Here is a 21,496-nt window from a genome sequence, read left to right on the forward strand (position 1 = left end):
TTCGTCCCCTGCAAAACTCTATTATGTTGGCCTCCACTGCTGAATGTGTTATTGGTATTGACAAATCATCCATGTGTGCCTTTGCTAGCCTTTGTCCTCATGCCATGATGGTAATGCTACAGAAGTGGACATTTTAGTAGGGCATGTGGAGTACCATAGAATCACGTCTCTTCCTTTATAGGGTATATAATGATGAATAAATTCTGTGTTTCTTTTTCTTAAAATACAAGTTGGATTTTAAAACAGTACCTAACTCTTAGATTGTTGTGTAAAATGAAGTGTCACTCAATGTAAAGCTGCTATTTAAGTGTCCTGCACAATAAAATAAGTCTTTTCTCTCATGAGTACTGAAAAACACAAGCTGTGTGAATGTCCTGTGCAACAGACTTCTGCTCTTTATAGGAGCAATAATTGATACTACTGAAGTCTGATTTCTCGGGGTCCCAGACTCTGCTGTCAAGAGAACTCCAGTTCCAGTCCACATCTATAGAACTTTTTATACCAAGGCTGGGACTGTTTTTAAGGCTCTTTAATGGGAATGGGTGAGAAAACTGCTTTCCAAAATCTGTCCAGCAGAGGGAGGCATATCTAAGGACGGTCACTCTTATAAGGGACAGATTTTTGGAGCTCAAGCCTTTTTCTTGTGGTAAAACACTTGGGTATACACTGTATATAAAATCATAGGCACTTTTTTTTTAACCAGTTACAAATACAGGATGAGGAATAGACTTACCCAGGATAGCAAAGGTACAAATTTTCTTAGAGAAGTATGCATTATAATCTAGAGCAGACTGCTGCACAAAGCTCACATCAAGATATAGAAGGGTGGGGCCCGCCCAGTGGCACAGTCGTTAAGTTTGCGTGCTCTGCCTCCATGGCCAGGGGTTAGCAGTTCCAGTCTCAGGCACTGCATATCAAACGATGCTGTGGCGGAGTCCCATATATAAAATAGAAGAAAATGGGCACAGATGTTAGCTCAGGGCCAATCATCCTTGGAAAAAGAGGAAGATTGACAACTGATGTTAGCTCATGGCCAATCTCCCTCACTGAAGAAAAAAAAAATATATATATACATGTATATATATATATATATAGAGAGAGAGAGAGAGAAGGGTAATAACTTGTCTCAGTGGAATGAAATAAAAGAGCTTGGCCTGTGAGTGATACACCCATACACACTCGTGGTTACACACACACACACGGACACATATATATACAATTATGTATATAAATATATATATATACGGGATATCATTATCATAGTTAATCTTCAAAAATATCATATGAAGAAGGAATTCCTATCAGGTGATTAAAAGAATACATAAAATTATGAGATGCTGCCCAATGTCCCATGTATAATGAGTGGAGGAGGCAGGAGTAGAACTAGGTCTGGTTTTTGCCAGTACAGGTGCCCTCTCTGCAGTACACCTCCAAAAGAAAAGTAGGAGCCAGATTCCCCAGGATAAGAGGGAGAACCCATGGATGCTGATCTGCAGAAGGAGCTGGGAGCATCATGGGAAAAATCTTGGATGCCAGGAGATAGAGGTTGATATGCTCAATCCATGTAGCCATTAAGCAGGTCATGGTAATGGCTAAAACCAAATTGAGCTACTTCATGACCAGTGTGCTCCTGCAGGTAATACTATGCAGAAAGTGAACACTGTGGACAGTTAGTAGCCTGGACTTTGAAATTTGATAGAATTTCATTATATAGTGATGTTGCTACTTACTAGCCTTTATTAAATTAAATTTAATTGGATTCAGTTCATCATCATAAATATATGAACTTATGTGATAAGGATATTATGGGAATTAATAATAAAATGTTTCTAATAGCTTCCTCATTTCCTAGCACATAAGCACTGATCCAGATTGGTGTTGATTAATTTTCTCTGTGATTTAAAATAATTAATGTTAAAAATGAATACTAGTCTAAATTAAATAGTAGTGGCTTTGCTTTGAAATAGAATTTCTTGATTGAAGAATCACGGATCATTTCTTCATTTCATCTTTTGAATAACAAATATATTTATTTAATTCTTCAAATATCTTTATTTCAACTTACAGGTAGTTACCTGAGTACACAATTCTATTTTTTTTCTCTGAATATTCTTTTTGACTTTACTATTTTATAGTCAGGTATCAATCAATCTTGTTTTAATTGTGGTGAGGACACTTCACATGAAATCTAACCTCATAACAAATTTTTATGGAGTTGCTTCTCTACAGATATAAAGTTTCAGTTATGCAAGGTAAGTTCTAGATCTGCTGCCTATGCAGTCATGGATCACTTATGGACAAGGAATGTTCTAAGAAATGTGTCATTAGGCAATTGTTTCTTTGCACACACATCATAGAATGTACCTACATAAAACTATTGGCACAGCCTACTACTCACTAAGGCTAGATTGTACTAATCTTATAGGACTACCATCATATGCACGGTTCACTAATGACCGAAATATCATTATGTAGTGCATAACTGTAGTTGACAATACTGCATTGTGCACATAATCAATATTTCTTCATTATAAAAGAAAGTTTTACTTTCCTCAAAGCTACTTAGTCTTTTTTTTTATTTTAATTACTGGAACAGCCTCTTTGATCTAAACGAATATACAGGAACAAGTTGATTTGACATTCTTTTCTATTTCCAAAGTAATTCTCTTTCAATGCAAAACCTTTTCTCTTTGCCCAGGGTGAATCTTCATTCTTCAGGTTGCTGGTTCCCATTATGACTCACAGCAATAGAAGAAGAGTCAGGAGTTTGGGCATGGACTCTTTCAGCAATGGTGTAGATGAATGTTTCCTTTTCCTGGTCAACCTCACTCTTTCCAGTGAGCTGAAAGGCTATAGCAGTCCTCAGGAATGAAGTAAAGCTTGTTCTCCTCTTCCAGTGAGAAAGCAGGGCAGATGCTGCAACATTGAGTGTTCCTGCAGTGCGTGGTGGCATCTTTGAGTCTTTTGGAATTTTCATTTCCAATTCTTTCCCAAGCTACTTATGAGCTGAGACAAATAGAAGTAACAGGTTGCTTGGTCAAACAGTGTCTGCTCTGGTCTCTGTTTCACAAGAAATTCTTCAGTTCTCCATTCCAGGTTAGATATATCCAGTCTCTCTCTTTCTCTCTCTCTCTCTCTCTCTCTCTCTCTCACACACACACACACACACACACACACACACACACACACACCCTTCAAACTCTCATCCATGGGCACTGGGAGAAATTGATTCTTATCTATACTCCATTCGACCTCTGCTTTCCTGTCACCTTATTGCTACAATGACTGAAGCCATAACATTTTATAGAAACCAGCTCAAGATGTGGACAAGTTAAAGAGAAAAGCATCTGAGTTAGAAAACACAAAGGAAAAATTTAAAACACCCTTTTTTTAACAGGGTCCCCTGCCCCCAAATGAAGCTCTTTCCTCATGAGAGTATGAAGCCTGTAAGTCGCTTCTCCTCAGAAAATATTCTGAGAAGGAATTTTGGACTAAAAATAAAAAGATCAATGGGCATCAAGAGTGGGTTCTCTCATGGTCCAAATTCTCTGGCAATTACTCCATCTTGTATTTCTGGACCTTAGGTTTGAATTGGGGAGATGGGTATGTACAATGAAAATTATGTGAGAGAGTTTCGTGGGAATCTCAGAGAATAAGCAGGCTTCATCCTGTGGGTTCATTCATGATCTAGCCATCGCTAGTTGGTACCTAATGTTTCTAAGCCCTGAGGTCCTGAGATTCTTATTTAAATAGAGACAGATGATCTGTGCTCAATGATATGGAATTCTAACAATCACCCGTTTTGCCCAAAGATGATGATGGGAGATCTATTGATTCTGTCTCATAGTCAATCTATATTGTCCCATCCCAGATCTGTTTTTCATCTCATATCTGCAGCAACTCCACCATGCTTCCCTGTGCTATGAACTCTCTCAGACCAGGTAACTCATCTAATCACTCAGGGTTGGGAAATAAGGCATTGTTTGTCTTCTCAGGATAGTTTACTTGAGGACATTATTGAAAAGGGATATTTAAACTTAGTTTTCTAATTATTCACTGCTAGGTTATAAAATATAATTGATTTTCAGGATGGGCCTTGAGTCCTATGACTTTGCTTAATTTACTTCTAGTAATTCTAGTAGGTTCTTCTAGATTTATTTTGATTTTGTATATAAACTGTTGTGTCATCTGCAAGTAGAGACTGTTTTACTTGCCTGTACCAATATTTATGCTTTTATTTGTTTTTTTTTTTTTGCTTTATTTTTGTGGCTAAGACATAGACTTCAATGATATGAATGGTGAGTGTTCACATGTTTCTTGATATGTTTCCAATCGTAGAGAGGATGTATTCAATATTTGACCTTTAACCATGATGTTAACAATAGGCTTTTTCTTATCTCATTCTATCAGATTAATATTTCTAATTTATCATTATTGTGAATGGGTTTGGATTTTGTGTGATGCTTTTCTGTATGTATTTAAAATAACATGTGATTTTTACTCCCTTGTTTCTCACCTAATTCAGCTACCTATACAGTTTTAGTATTGTTGTATTTTAGTAAGTGTTCTGTGGTTTAACGCTATCTTATAACTTTGATTTTTTTACAGATAATTAAGGTACTGTTCATTATTTTCATATTGGATAATTTTTATTAATTTACTTTTAAGTTCACCTAGGCTTTCTCTTATGATCCTGAATTTCTTGTGAACTAACCCTCGATTTGTTTTTTGAGTGATTGCCATTTTTGGTTTTAGTATTTCAATTAAAAAAATCTTATTTTTATTTGTCCTTTTACATTTCTTATTTGCTCATTACTATAAGTATATTTTCTTTTACATCCATTGCCCTAGATATAATAGCTGCTGTGAAGTCCTTGTCTAATAAATACAACGTCTTGTTTATTTTAAAGTAGGTCTCCATTGCTTGCCTTTTCTCTTGAGTACAAGCCATGTTTTCTAGTTTATTTGTATGTGGAATGATTTTAGATTGTATCTAAAATTCTCCCAGGGGAATTGTGAATAAGACGTAGAGACTCTGGATTTTGTTTATTTCTCTGAATATATTATATTTTTATTTTCTGGCAGTTAACTTGGTTAAACTCAAATTCTTAATTGTACTCTGCATTTTGCAGCTGCTGAAATCTCTGTTCAGTTCCGTTAGCCTTACTTAGGCTGCTTGCTATCTGTCTCACGCATGTGTAGTTCAGAGACTTGGTCAAAGTTGCTATGTGCAATTTGGTATCTCATCTTCTGGATCTCTATTTCACAGATCTTCTCCACCACTTTCCAGGTGCTGTGGTGGCCCCAAATCATTCTTATGTTCTTCAAGCCAATAAATCTGTATGTTGCTAACTGAGTTTTCACTATCCCACCCACTACCGATTGAGGTCTGCCTTCAAATGAAAAGCCATAAAACCAGAAAATCCCTTCAATATTGTTTTCTTCTTCCACATGTCTATTACATTATAGATTGGTAGAGCTTTTGTTACTCTCTAGTGCCTTCATGTTTAGTTTTCTTTTTTTTTTATATTTGTCCAAAGTTTGTAAAGTTGATCTATGGGTTAAGGGTGCTGTTTTGTTAGAATCAATACCTCTATTAGTGGAAAGGAAACCTCAGATTTGCTTGCTTTGCATATTCAGCCATGATGATATGGAGTATGGTTGTTAATGCAGATATATTAAGAATAGATGTCTTTTAAGTATATTATATAATTGAAACTTGAGGGATTGGAGAGCTCAGTATCTGACTGTGCTTGTCTGACAAGCACAGCACAGCGGTATTGATTGCAATGTGCAAAAGAAACGAGCTCCCTTCTCCAAAGACCTTTTCTCTGTCCAATATTTCTTCCCTTCCCAATCCTTCCACAGATAAACATCCCTTCTTTACCACTCTCACTTTGAATCTCTGAACTGGCCCCATATCCTTGGTTTATATCTTGGGACTTTCCAAAGAAGCACTAGGTTTGCAGCTTATTGAAATCAGGTCCTGTCAAGATACTTTAAAACAAGGGCCATCGGGAAACCTGAATTCATCATGCTCCTCTTGCCACACACAATTTTTCACCAGAGCTGAGCATGTTGGCATGCTCCACATTCCAGTGTATTGTGTTCCGTGTTACAGGGGGAAAAAAAAACCTCATTAGAAGTCTGTGTTTCCCCTAGAGCTTTTACGTCTCCTACTTAGAGAGGAAACTAATGAAATATTTCTCTCTTTGGCTCATGGATTTTTAACATTTTCTCATTTGAGAAAACCTTAAAACAAAGTAAGAGTTAATGTGATTAAAGTGTGGTAGTGGGGACAGTTTAAACACCAATCTGAATAAACCTTAGGAAGAAACAGGAAACATAAAAAATTGTTGGTTAAAATTTGTCAAAGGAGGGCGAGCCCCAGTAGCCTAGTGCTTAAGTTCAGTGGGCTCTGCTTCTGCAGCCGGGTTCAGTTCCCAGGTGTGGACCTACACCACTTGTCTATCAGCGGCCATGCTGTTATGCAGCTCATATACAAAATAGAGGAAGGTTGGCAACAGATGTTAGTTCAGGGTGACTCTTCCTCAGAAAATAAAAAGAAAATATTTGACAAAGGGGAATCATATTTATATACTAGTAATACCATAAGAATAGCTGAATTTCATTACATAACAGCAATTATGTTCACAGCAAGAAGAGTAGAATAGAAGCATGATTTATCATTCAGATGTTCAATTCAGTTAAAATGAGAATTATAAGTACAGGCTTGTATATCTATCTCTTTATCATGCTTATAGGCAACAACTTCTAACAGGTCTGGGGCAATAAGCAACAAAATAAGAAAATTTCTACCTGACTTCAAGAAACTTACAGTTGGAGTTGCAATGAAGGGTGGGGAAGGAGATCACTAATGATGGTATTAGTGATGACACCAGGCTCCCATCGCAGTTGTCACTATTGTCTTCCTCTCATGTATTTTCATTTCCTAATTCAGGGTAAAGTGACTGAGACATCACCTCTAGGAAAATTCTAGTTCCAGCAAGGACTTCCTGATAAATCCTAACAAAAGATGTCCTAGAGAAAGAGCCTACAAAGTCTGCTTGGTCCACAGCTCAGGCTTGTGGACCAGTTCTGCACAAAGAGCAGCAGAGAAGAATGCTATGCTTGACCCTGCTCAGGGATAAAAAAGATCTTCTGAGGAAGATATAGCGCAAAGTCAGACAGTTCTTTGAAGCTTACTAATTTAACATCTGTCTGTGTAATAATGTAGGATTTGTGCATGGCTCACCACATGATCCTAGCACCCTGACCTCTCTGGGTTTGGGAGCCTTAGTGGTGTGACAGCTGCCTTGCTCTGAAGATTCTTTTGTGTTTACTAGTCCTACCAGACTTCCAAGTTCAAACTCAGGGATCTACTACAGTTCCTGAAAAACTACTAACCTTGATCCTCCTTCTCATTTGGCCATATCTGGAACCCAGAAACAGAGGTCTGCTGAAAGATAAGGAGCAAGAGGAACACGTAGGAAAAAATTCCATATGGGGCATCTTTGCAAATTTAATAAAACAAAATAAAATGCTTGATTCGTGTTAATAATGTGAAAAGATATCAGAAGTGACATGATAACAAGATCCAGAGACCTGTAAGAAAAGGGAGTTCAAGTCATAATGTGTCTATTTGAACACCTCTCTTCCTGTGAAAGGCATACTACACCCCAGACTGACTCACTCAGATGGTAGATCCCAGTCAATTCTCTTCGTTTTATAACCCTGACTTCCCCTTATATGACCAGATCTCACTGGGCATTGTCACATCTACCACATCCTTGTACCTTTAACTCCCCCAAGTCTTTTTTAGGCATAGATCTTTTGAAATGACACAGTTTACCTGTGTCATTATCATTATCATTTCACAGTTCATCTCTGCCACTTAAAACAAAGTTTTAGAACTGTTTTACTACTATATTAATCTGGGTTTCCAAGAGAAACAGAACCAGTTTTATATATATAAATCATATATTGGCTCACATTATTATGGAGGCTGAGAACTTCCAGAATCTGCTGTCTGTAAGCTGGACACCCAGTAAAGCCGGTGGTGTAATCAATTCCACGATAAGGGCTTGAGAACCGTGGTAACCAATGGTACAAGTGTTAGTCCAAGGGCAGGAGAAGACCTCTGCCCCAGCTCAAACAGGCAGGCAGGAAGCAAAAGAGGCCAATTATTTCTTCCTCCATCTTTTTTTAAATTCAGGCCCTAAAGGAATTGGATGATGCCCACCCACAATGAGGAGGATGATCTCGTTGACTGAGTCCATAGATATAAATGCTAACCTCACGTTAAAATCACACCCTTACAGACACACCCAGAAATGATTTTTAATCTCGACACCTTGTGGCCAATTTGACATGTAAAATTAGCCATCACAATTATTTTCCTGTTTCATTTTTATTATACTAAGCGAGAGAGATTATATGTTAAATTGTATTATATGACACTGCCCAACAAATGACACTATACAGTTTCATCCTCCCAGTCTATTTACAAAAAGTCTCATTTTGGCCAAATTGAATGCAGGCTCTTAAAGTCAGCATAACTGTGAGTCCACTGTGATAACCCCTCTGACCGACCACCTAAGGTAATTTCAGATTTGGATAGCCATTCCCTTTCTCATGACCTAACAGGAGACAAACTGGCCAGATTCATTTAACTTAGCTGGTGGATGTAGGACAGGAGAGAGTGTGCTGGTATGGTTGCCTCTCATGAGCCTTCAGTGTGAGTCCTCACTGTGGTAAAGGGAGGTAATTTATTCTCTCCTTTTGACGGCTCATTTGCAAGGAAACAAGAAAAGGCGGGTATGTGTGAAATTCCATTGCCTAGGCAAGCCTAGTGTTCCAAAGGATGAATTACCTTGAAGACCCATGAAAGAATTTCCAGGATTAGAAATGAGATAGAGATGAGATTGTAACCACTGGCCTGTCTGACCCAAGCACAAAAGCCTTGTCAGTACCCAGGAGCCTGACAATGGAGGCCTCTCATTGGTCCATAGTTTCTCCTCTCCCATTCTGCCCTCTTCCAAGCATTTAACTTTCATTTTCAATTGGCTACTCTGAATCTCTTTATGAAGATCCGGCTCCTGGTTTGGTGAGTGAATCCTGACCACCTCTGCCCCTGACTTGCCTTATTCTTCTTCAAGGAATCTTGACTTCTCCATTGATATCTGAAGGTGAAATGAGTAGTTTGTAGAGGGCAGAGTTTGGAGACTTCAAAGGAAAAAACTGAATATTCTTGGGTGAGATAAATTTGTCTTCGGGAAGCTGGTTTGAAGGGGGAAAAAGACCCAGCTTGCAGCCTCCCTGCTGAGAGTGCTGACTAAATTGTGGTCTTGGGGAGGGGTGGTCTTAAGAGAATGGAATTTTGGAGAAGTGAAAAGCTTTGATTGTTTCATGGAGAGATTGTTATTTCTCCTAGCTGAATTTACCCACATCTCCTAAACCTTGTATAATTTTTAATTGTACCTTACTGAGGACAGCCGGACTCCTAGAATTTTCAGAGGTAGAAAGTCCTTTCTCCCAACAACTGGAACAAAAGTTGAGGGATCTTTGAATCCTAATAATTTAATGTCTATCAGTTTAACAATCTAGTATTTCTGCTTGACTGTAGATAAATTCTCATCCCTTAGCCTCTCTGTGCATAGGAGCCTTGATGGGGTGACAGCTGGCAAGCTCTATAGCCTTTATCTATTCACTTATCCAGACACAGAGAATGGCTGCAGCTCCTTAAAAGATTACTAACCTTGCTCATCCTTTTCCTTGAGCCATATCTGCCACCTGAATTGGAGCTCAACTGAGAAATCAGGAGCAAAATGATCACGTAGGAAGAATTTCCCGTAGTGGTATTTTTTCTAACTTTAATAAACAAAATGAGTTACTTGATTGGTGTTAATGATATAAAAAGATGTCAGAAGAAGCAGTGTGATGACAAGATCCTGAGATACACGAGGGAAGGAAGGTAGAACAGGTGAGCCTCTGTGTTTATTCCCACCTCCTAAAACAGGTATGGCTTTATCCACCTGACTCAGGCATATAGAAGACACCCGTTACAACTCTTTTCTCACTCTGTCTACCCCTCATGTGAACAATCTTTTTTTTATCAAAGTTGACTTTGGAGATTACTACCTCTGTTACATATTCTTGTGCCCCTCTCAGTCATAAATCAGTGTTAGGCACCTGTCTTCTGAACTCATACAGTGCACCTTTCTCATGTCAATTGTTACAGGGATTTAGAATTGACTTGTTGCATTTCTGCTTCGGTTTTTAATTTGCTAATATTATCAGGAATTTGTAGTAAATAGTTTTAGATGACTACCTGGTAAATAAAAGATAACAGAATTATCTTTTTCCATTCTTTTTTAGGAAAAGCGACTCTTTTCATTTAACATCAGCGATATATCGCTTCATCATACTTGGAGAAAATATTGTACTCTAGTGACAAAACAAGAAATTTCTGTCCATGTCTTTACTATTTGGATTTTTACTTAGTTATTGTCTTCTGTTTTTTTTTTTTTTTCTTTTTTTGCTCATCTTTAGCCTTCACCTCTAGGATATTTTGAGTTTATATTCTCATGAGCTCAGATGTCAGAAGACCAATGTGTAAGGTGCAATCACCTGACACCTATGGCAGCCAACTGACCTGGGAGTTCTATCAGACACACACCACTCATGTTCCTACATCTATCTCCCTGATGCTGTAGAATCCTTGGGTCACTGCTTAAGTAGAGGCGGGGTCATCCTCCATGTGAGAAGACTTTAGCTCTTCTGCACAGTGCTCCTCTGTGTCCATGTGCCAGTAGCTGCTTTAACATTAGCTCCTTGTAGCCTTGTACTATGAAAACAATTTTGTATCCCCATAGCAGAAAGAACGTTCTGCTCCTCCCTCCTTTATAGGCTCTTGATGCATCTCAGCATTGGTTGGATCTTGAATAGGATGAGAAATAATTGGAGGCCCTACTCCCATGCTTGGGTCAAAGCTTGAGTCATAAACAAGGGTGTATATTGTCATGTAATATCTACCCTTGGTACGATGTCTATCTCTGATCTTGCTATTCATCAGAGCCTGATCTGGGCCATAATTTCTGCAGCCAGGAGGTAACTGCATATGGCCTTTGGTCTCTTTTTAGTATCTGTACAATTAGCTGCATTACGCTTTCAGTTCACCTTCAACCTCATTCTTTACCAGGTTCCCTTCATGTATGATGAATATGGTACATGTAGACACATTTAGCAGGTCTAAATTTATCTCCATGCAGCCTTTATAGCTTTTCCCTCCCTTGTGCAGATGAAAAAGAATATTACTGTTTGTCTCATGCTGGAGATCTTTTACCATCAAACTTTGGTGACTATCATGACATTAACACCTACTGAGATCTTCCTTTTCTTTATTTCTTGCTTCATAGCCCCATTTGCCTGGAGCTCCGGACAGAACTTCTGATCCTAGACTGTGGCCACAGGGCCATATTGAGTCCAGTTCAGGGAAAAAGCATCTTTGTGCTACCATTCTGTGATACCTGCTCTGACTGACCACCAGCAGTAGTTTGCAATCTGGATGCCCATTTCCATCCATGTGACCTAAAAATACGTAAACTGCCAGGTTCACTTAGTTTGATTGGGGGATACAAGACAGGAGACACAGCATACCGACATTGCCTCAGGTGAGTTCTCAATTAAGGATCTTACAGTGGTACTGGAAATTCTTTATCCCTATCATCTCAGCTTTTTAAGAAGACAGACTAGGTGGATGTGTGTGAAACTACCATAGATTTGATAAGCATAGGGCTACAAAGAACTGAGTATCTTATGAAAGGCCATGAGCACAACTTCTAAGGGCCTAAATAAGACGTATTTTCATTATAACAGTCACATTTCCCTTGTGAAAAATGAGGTCAATGCTTACCAACTGATATTTAAGGTCTATATAAAGTCTACCCAGTTCAAATGCACTTTTCACATCAGACCATTTTTACCATCAAGGCAAATGAACTTCCACTTTATTGCAACCCAGTAGGTTTCTCAGAAAAAAAAAAAAAACTTACTAGGAGAAGAGTAAGCCAATACCATCTTAAAAGGAAGAAAGAGTTAAGTATTGATGTTAACAGGTTGTTCCTTCATATCCAATCTAAGTCCTATTCCTATCCTTCTACCTCATCTTTTCTCTCACTCTCATCTGCTGCTCTCCATTTCTTTCATAACTTTGTCCCACAAGCTATCATCTTCTCTCCCCTGGGAAACTGTGCTTGAATCCTAACTGATCTTCCCAATTCCATGCTGGATCCGTTTAACATTTCACAGCCCATATTTTGAGCTAAATATGTCCCTACTTTTCTCTGATGGGAAAAAACTGATAGTTTCTCCTTGCTCTTGAAGAAAAGTCCCTAAATGTTACTTAATTTTGGAAGTGTCATATTTTATTGTCACTGCAGGCTCATGTAATATGAAAGGCCCAGCAGTTTTCTTCGCACCAGCCACACTGGCATTTCAACTCACACATGATGATATGTCTTCCGTGAAAAGATCATTTCTTCTACCTAATACATTTTGTCCTCATCCTTTATTTCATTCATCTTCTTCTGCTTTCAGCTCAATAATTATGCTTTCAAGTTGGAATTCTTGGATAACCCTCCATTTGCCCCCATTATTTGATTTCCCAACAACATGGATGTCTCTCTAGTAGTATTTTTCACATACACTCTTTTGTACACATAAGGCTGAATATTCCATTTACTATGAATTTCCGGGTCAATGTCAAGTGCCTAGAGGTTTAAATTTTCTGTTTAGGCTCACTTTGTGTTTCTGGAATTGGTCCAGTTGCTAGCATAATTCATTGTCAATGATAATTTGCTGAATGGTCTTGCCTAGCATTTTGAGATTTCTCTCTCAAGACTAACATTCAATTCATCTGTAATTCTCTTTGCCCAGGTATCGGACACATGTGATCCTATGAGTATATCCATACCATCTCCCTCTCAACCATCCACATACATACACACATTTAGGCTCCTTTTAACACCTTCAACATATTTCCAGGCTGAGTTGAAATCTCATCATTTACAAAAACAAAACTCACCAGAAATTTCAAGCTATTCTTCATCTCTTTATTTCCATACCCTTCACTGCTCTAGGTGTTAATTGGGTCCTGGAAGTTTCCTCTGTTTGTCTTTGAGTTACTGTGTCGTGTAGGAGTAGACAGACCTCTGAGCAATCCCAAATACATTAGATTCATCTCAACTCTGTGTATTGAAGATAAATCATCTTTATAAGTCACTTATTATCTCTATTTACACATTATAAAATGCTTGCTCTTACCATGTATGCACATACATTGTCATATATTATGTCATGATAATAAGAGAAATCATCACAAATGTACAGGAGGTGATTACAGTGTTTACACTATAAATAAGTTAATCAGAGCAGATCTTTATGATAAGAGAACATGTAAGGAAAAAGTTCACTAAGTATAAGAGTACGTGAGTCTGATATCTCAGGCCACATTCCATGCTGAGAAAAAAGCAGGTATAAAACCCCAGAGACATAAATGGTTTGCTTTATTTAACAATAAGGATGTGTTTTTGGCATGGGAAACAAAACACAAACAGGATAGATGGTAGGTAACACAAAGATCTTGGTAGAAAAGACCTCGGGTCATCTTTTCATTCCTTGAAAGTAAGGTAAAATATCAATCATTGAACAGCTAAGGATTGGCTTTGTCATGTGGCATGAACAGGAAGTAAAGTGTTTGAAATTATTTTGAAAAGTCCTTTCCACCAGGGAACCAAGCTCCTTTCCTTGTTTCTCCACCTTTTCTTTTTGTCCTTCAACATTTTGGTCTCTGCTGCCCTTGATTTCTATACCTTTAGTATCATTTTATCCTTCCTTTTTTATCCTGTCCACTTCTAACTTCCCAATCTTGCAGGGATCTGTGAGCAAGAGGAGCCTCAGAAGTCAGGACAGGTAGGACACGGGGGCAGCTGGGATGGCTTCAGGAATCCTGGTGGACATAAAGGAGGAGATGACCTGCCCCAATTGCCTGGAGCTCCTGACAGAAACCCTGAGTCTGGAGTGTGGCCACAGCTCTTGTCAAGCCCACATCACCGCAAACAACAAAGAGTCAAAGATTGGCCAAGAAGGAGAGAACAGCTGCCTTGTGTGCGGAGTGACTTACTAGTATGGGAACCTGTGACCTAATCGGCCCATGGTCAACATGGTAGAGAGGCTCAGGGAGGTCAAGTTGAGCCCAGAGGAGGAACAGAAGAGAGAAATCTGTGTGCGCCATGAAGAGGAAGTTCTGCTCTTCTGTAAGGATGATGGGAAGGTCATTTGCTGGCTTTGTGAGAGGGCTCAGGAGCACTGTGGCCACCACACATTCCTCATGGAGGATATTGCCCAGAAATATCTGTTTCAAGACCAGGATAGAGACAAGACAGGGCAGAAAATGGTAATTGATGGGAAATGTCCACTTTGCTTTCAATTTTAATTGCCTTGTCAACATAGCCCTGAGGACTGTGATTTCTTTTCTTCCTATGCTCACCTTCAGAGGTCTGAAGGATATTTTCGTGCATTCCATCCAATTACAAAAGGATAAGCCTATAGTACAGACTTTTATTCAGAAGTAGATATCTCTGTACCCTGTGCTAGTAGGTGGAGATTTGTTGCCCAAGAAGAGTTCTCATGACCACTTTGAACAGGAAGGCTAACCAGGGAGCTGGGTGGATTGAGATGTATGTTATTTCATTGCCTCAGGATCAGGTTTCTTCTTCTAGGACAAAGAGAATCAGTCTTCTCTTGGGGAGGGGACGCTGACTTCTACCAGCTGAGTCTTAAATAACACATTCACCACCTCGGGTTTTCTTCCAAGTCTTAGATTCTCATTGCTGTTCTCACAGTTTCTGTAAACTGTAGTGTCTCCAGAGATCAGCCTGATTTCTTCCCCATTTTTCATCTACTCTGATGTTGAGAAAGCCTCGTGTTTGATTCTGGTTTGAATTCTTCCCCAAAGGAGAAGTTCCAGGCAGCTCTGGAGAGGCTGAGGAAGGAGGATCAGTAAGCTGAGAAGTTGGAAGCCGATGTCAAAGAGAGAACTTCCTGGTAGGAAGGAGGAGACACTTCCTGAGGGAGTTAGACTGAAATCTGGGCAGTCCTTGTGTGTTAGTCACAAGGAGCTCCCTTCCTCTTTGTTTCCTGACAGTTAATATGTCCAAAAGTCATTTGATTAATGCTCTTCTTTATCCTTTCCCTGATAGGGGTGAGGGCTGAAAAGTGAACATGTCCCAAATGAACACAGATACTTAGAGAGAAGTGTTCACATAGATGGACTCTCTGGTGAGGATGGCTACTGAATTCTGTGTGTCATTCCTGTCATATTTTTGAGCCTTTGACGCCACTGGTGGAAGACATTTGGCAGTGGCTCATGGTTCTGTCCTCACTGTTCAACTTTTGCAGGGTGGAAGGTGGGGGTCAGGAGTAAATGAGGGAGGCTTGATTGTCCTGAACAGCTGTGTGAAAGCTGAGCCACACACATACATCCAATTTGTTCAGAGTTGGTCTCAATATTGCAGATTTGACAGCATTATTTTGGAGTATGATGGAGAAAAAATCATAGGAAAAGGGGGCTTCCCCAAGAATTGCTCTCCTGCTTCTGTCTCACTTCCCTGTGAGAACTTCCCAAAGAGAATAGTGATTTTTTCTAGTTCCCAGTCTCTGCATGAGAGCCTGAGTACCCCACTCTCTATCTCATTCCTGAAGAATCAAATAGTAAGTGAGACACAGCATGTCCAGGCCAAGTTTAATCAAATGAGAGGTAACCTGGATTATGAGGAACAGAAGGAGCAGCTAAAGCTGAGGAAGGAGGAGGCAAATATTCTCTATAAACTGACTGATGCTGAGAATGTGCTGGTCCAGCAGAGCCAGTTGGTGAGAGCTCTCATCTCAGATGTGGAGCATAGTTTGCAGGGATCAACAACGGAGATGCTGCAGGAAGACATGGGAAGAAGTCTCAGTCACTGAGATCTGAGAAACATGAAGACTAGTTTCCTTTTCCTCTGTATTGCAGTGGTCTTTCTGGTGATGACACTAAGGTTCCTTGGCCCTGCAGTACCCTTTCCCCTGCATCTATGTCAGTGGTTGTTGGAATGATTGAATGCATGAAGAACAAAGGAAAATCTCATTTTTATTAATTTATCAACTGTGGTGCAAAAGTTTGACTGTGGAGAGAAGATCTATTTTGTCCAGTGATATTCTATGGGCCGATTTCGTGCGTCTTAGTGTAAAGCATTTATTGGGTATCTCTTCGTGATCTATTTTAGTCACAGACAAACTATTCACTTTGGATTCCAAATTTTTTTCCCTCATAGAATGATTTGAGATTTCCTCCTACATTGTCCATTTTTTGAAAGAAAAATTTGTGAAGTACTGTACAATTTATTCTGTAAATATTCAATGATATTCACCAGGAAACCATCTCACTCTGGGCTTTACTTTGTTGGAAAGGTTTAAGATAATTTTTACCTTTTTACTTGTGTTAGGTTTATTTGGGTTTTTTACAGTTCTTTAGCTAGTTTTTGGTAATGTCTGACTTTTTAGGAATTTGTCCATTCTGTCTCACTTGTCTGATTTTATTTATTTATTTATCGTGAGGAAGATTAACCCTGAGCTAACATCTGTTGCCAATCCTCCTCTTTTAGCTGAGGAAGACCAGCCCTGGGCTAACATCTGTGCCCATCTTCCTCTACTTTATATGGGACACTACCACAGCATGGCTTGACAAGCGGTGCATCGGTGCGTGCCTGGGATGCGAACCTGCGAGCCCTAGGCCGCCGAAGCTGAGTGCGCGCACCCAACAGCCGCGCCACCAGGCCCGCCCCTAACTTGTCTGATTTTAGACGTAAAGTTAATCATAATAATCCCTTATAAACTGTTTAATATCTACAGCATTAACAGTAACATTTCTTTTATTCCTGATTTTGATGATTTCCTTTCTCTCTCTCTCTTTTTATTTTGATCAGTTTAGTTATGTTTGGTCAATTTTGTTGATGTTTCATAAGAAATGTTTTCTTTCACTGATCTTATCTATGTTTTCACCTTTCTATGTCGTATATTTCTGCTGTCAACTTTGTTTTCTTTATTTGTGTATGTGTATGTGTATGCAGATGTACACACATATGTGTGTGTTTTGAGGTTAGTTTGTGTTTTTTTCCTACTTTTTTTAATGTGGAAACTGAGAATACTGAAGTGAGACCATCTTTTATGATATAGTGTTTAATGATATAAATGCATTTCTTTAGCTGTACTCCATACATTTTGATTATTTGGTTTTTATTTTCATTCAGTTCAACTTATTTTCAAATTTACTTTGTGATTTTTTTGTTAACCTTTGGGATAATTTAATTCCTCAGTAATCAGAGAACATATATTTTATCATTTTGGTCTTTTAAATGTATTGACGCTTGTTTTATAGCTTAAAATATTGTATGTCTGGAAAATTTGTCTATTTTAATGCAGATAATGTATATTCTGCATTAATTGAGTGAAATGGTCTATAGATGTCAGTCAGGTTAAGATGGATTATAGTGTTGTCCATGTCTTCTATATCCTTGACAGTTTACATGCAAGCTGTTCACTCAGTTATTGAGAGTGAATTATTAAAATCTCCAACTATTATTATTAAATTGTTTATTTTTCCTTTTAATCTTTCTTTATGAATTTTGGATCTCTGTATTTACATGCATATACATTTATAATTGTTATACCTTCTTCATGTACCACACTGTATATCATTATGAAATTTACCTCTCATTCTCTCATAGTATTTATTGTCTTAAAGTTTATTTTGTTTAATAATAATATAGACACTTGAGCTATCTTATGTTTAGCACTTGTGTGGTATATACATTTCTATATTTTTACATTTGGGCTACTTGTGTCTTTGAATGCAAAATATGTCTCTTATAGATAGCAATAAGTGAATCTTGCTTTTTATCCAGTCCAACAATCTCTGCCTTTTAATTAGAGTATCAAGACAATGACGTTTAGTGCAATTATTGATATGGCTGTATTTAAATTTACCATTTTGCTATTAGCTTTCTATATGTCTCCTGTAGTTTTTATTCTCCTATTTTTTCTTAAGAAGGTTCTTTGTGTTAAACAAATATTTCTAATATAATTTTTCCTATTTTCTAACTGTAATTTTTATAGTTTTTTTTCCTAGTGGTTTTCCTAGTGGTTACAATACGAATCTTATTGTATCACGACCTCCTTCAGATTAATACTAATTTAATTCTAGTAAAATATATAAATATGCCTCCAACACTGCTTCATTTCCTTCTAACAAAAACAGAGTGATGTTTTTAATATGGGCACATGATCCAGTGCAGACCAGTGCCATGCTGGCCTCATAATTTTTTTTGTGTAACCGGGAAGAAATGTTCCCTTTTATTCTGCAGTTTATGTCAGGAAATTCATGTTCTCTTCCTGAACTGAGAATATTGTCGATATAGAGGGCATAAGTAGAATTTGGAGAAGAATGTAAATGAAACCCTGATGACAAGGTTTGGCTAAAGCTATAACTGCCCCCAAAATCTTTCCTCTACTTAATCTAGTTTCATTTGTTTTTTGTCATTTAAAAAAACCCTAATAAGAGAGCAAAATCATTTTTTTGGTGTGCGTTGACCCATCTAGCCTAATTTTTAGTGTCATGGAGGAAGTAAGTCTGAGGTAAAACAGATCAAATATATTGATACATATCTATTCAAAGAAATAAAATATTATCTGTGACATTAAAGAGGATCAGATGGCTAAAAACTTTTAAGAATGTGGGCTAAACTGGCTAGGTTGAAATTGAAGAGGAGGATAAACATTACAGTTTTTAGGACGATGAAGAGTGGATATTATTAACATTATGGACAATGGAGTATAAGAGAAGAGACAATTTGGTTGGTGAATAGTAAGTTACCTATGAGACCTTCTAAGTTACTTGTTCCTGTAGCTATTTTACTATTGAATATACTCACCTGTATTTAAGAGGCAAAACTGAGTAAAAGTAAAGAGTTGGAAATGAACTGCACATATTGAATTGAAGGGAGTTGATGAGGTCACTTATAGATACCGTATAAAATGAGAAGAGAGAGGCTTGAGAAATGCCTACATTAATACATTTATTTCCTTGTTCCCCCAGCAAAAGCCATGTAAACTTCTTGAGGAATATCATGATTATTTACTCATCCTTGATTCTACAAAACCTGGCATAATATTTGGCAGATAATACTATATCACTTTACATTTCTGTTGAATAAATGAAAGAAACATGAAGTATTCAAATAATCTCATGGGATCCTTATGTATTTCAGAAGAAAATTATTGACCTCTTGTTTTCCTCATAAATATGTCTCATCTCCAGATATTGAAAGCCTCATTACATTTTTCCACTAGGATCAAAGCTGTTTCTACCTTTTAGGAAATGTGGCATCCTCACAGGAGTCTTCTGGAATGATTGGCCTGGGTCTTTAATTTTTTGGCTCTCACATTGGGACCAGAGCTATTCCCACTACATCAGTCATTGGTAGGGATATGAAGAAGCTTTGTAAGTGGGGAGAATATATTATTACTTGACTAGTGTTTTCTCTTTTCTCTCTAGGATGTGAATGGCATCTTGGAAAGGTATGTGAGGGAGACCAGAAATGGTCCTTCTGTGCCGTGAGAAGAGGTTTAAAGCAATTAGAGCTATCTGGTGGTCGATTATAACAAAATATAGCTCAGGGAAGGATTTTGGATGTACATTTATCTTAAATTTATGTTCACAAATCATGGCTGGAGTGTTTTCTAACTATTGGGAATAGGCCAGATTCTATGGTAGGAACTGTTTGGGGGAAGTCACAGATTTGGGGTCAATAGCAGTATTAGAGATAAGGCATTGTGGTATTAAACCCCTGTGACTTTAGCAATTTTTCTCATCTTGGTTGTCTGTATCTCACATAGTTCCCCATCTTTCCTATTGGCTTCACTTCCTGTCGGATGGTTGTGTTTTTTTCATTGGCCAAGCAGCTAGAATTGGAGACAACTCCTTTTATATTTAAATTTCCTACCTGAGTATAGAGGAGACAAGTTCCTTCCATATGATTCTATTTAGATTTTCAAAAACAGACTTGAATATAAGGGAATATTTTAGACATGGTGCAAACAATTGATCTGTCTTGGTCACATACTTTAGAAGCCTGAATGAAAAGGGAGTATCCTTTTGCATAAATTGGCACATCTACCTAACAATATCAAGCTCCTCCAAACACATGAAATTCAGACCACCATTATGTCCATAATGTCTTCTTTTTCAAGTGTTTGTAATTGTCCCCAGAGAACCTGAAATCTCAGATGTTATTCTGAGGGCTCTCTATCAGGGAGCTGATTCAAAAGGTCTTGGTCTCTCCCAAAAGTATGTCTCAAACACCCAAGATGCAGTCTATGCAATCTCATTTTCTGATCAACTCCTTGGGAACCCACATCTGTGTACTGACTCTTCAACACATTAATTTTTTTTAAAGTACCAAAGTTTTGTTTTACTAAATCCCTAATTTCATATGTTTTCATATTATTTCTAGGAGGTAGACAGGTAGAAGTAAATGATTCCTTATTGGAAGGAAGAAACTATGCTTCTGAGAGGACAAGACCTTCCAAAGGTCAGAGAGGGTAAATGAGAAGATGGACGTGAATGTATTTCTGCTGGCTCCAATGTTAGCAGTCTACTCTCTCCTTTTCAGGATCTCCAGGAAAGATGGTTCAAGTGAATCAATTGGGTGAAAAGATAGGAAGCCAGGGGTTTTAGAGGGACAAAATGTCAGATGTATGGGGGTCCATTTTTGTCATCCCTAGGAGTAAGACCTTGACTCTGAAGAAGCCAAAAACAAATGAACAAATTAACAAAGAAGAGTGTTCAAATCTGAGCTTCAGATCTAATAGAGAATCTCCAAGTGTTTAAAGGTGAGGAGAACCAGGGGAAGGGTGTGGGTGAAGGATTCTTGTAGTATCAGAGCAAAATGGGGGAGTAGATGTTCTTCCTATGTGAGGGTAAAAGAGGGGAGGTAGGCCTCACAAGGAGAGAGAGATCCTGTGATGAAGATGATCAGATCTAAGCGAGGAACAGCCAGGTGTCTGCTTTGCCCTCTCGTTTACCGGATCACAGGCTCACAAGTCTCCCCTCTCCTGTGCCGACTCTCTCTTAGAGAAAGGATAGGTATCCGTGTTTACTCCTTTGCTTCTAACAACATCATTGCAACTTTTGTCCTTTCAGAGCTGACAGAGGTCCAGTGCTACTGGGGTAAGAAGAAGTTACAGGTTATACAATTTTCCATGTTCTGATCCCTTTTCAGAAGTCGTGGTTACTATTAGTACCCATGATCTTTGCTTCATGTGTTCCTCCCCATACATGCCTACATACAACAGTTCTTAAATGCCCTACTCACCTCTGGCCCATCAACACCAGTTCCTCCCA

General features: G+C 38.4%; 1 protein-coding gene and 1 pseudogene across 2 annotated transcripts in view; both read left to right on the forward strand.

Annotated features, from left to right (window-relative positions):
- Positions 1-21,496, forward strand: part of LOC131408754 (tripartite motif-containing protein 5-like) — a 420,025-nt gene that overhangs the window by 323,009 nt on the left and 75,520 nt on the right. The gene's annotated exons all lie outside the window — the stretch shown is intronic.
- Positions 13,994-21,326, forward strand: LOC131408767 (tripartite motif-containing protein 5-like; annotated as a pseudogene).

This window comes from Diceros bicornis, chromosome 7 (assembly GCF_020826845.1).
Source record: "Diceros bicornis minor isolate mBicDic1 chromosome 7, mDicBic1.mat.cur, whole genome shotgun sequence".
Lineage (NCBI taxonomy): Eukaryota > Metazoa > Chordata > Mammalia > Perissodactyla > Rhinocerotidae > Diceros > Diceros bicornis.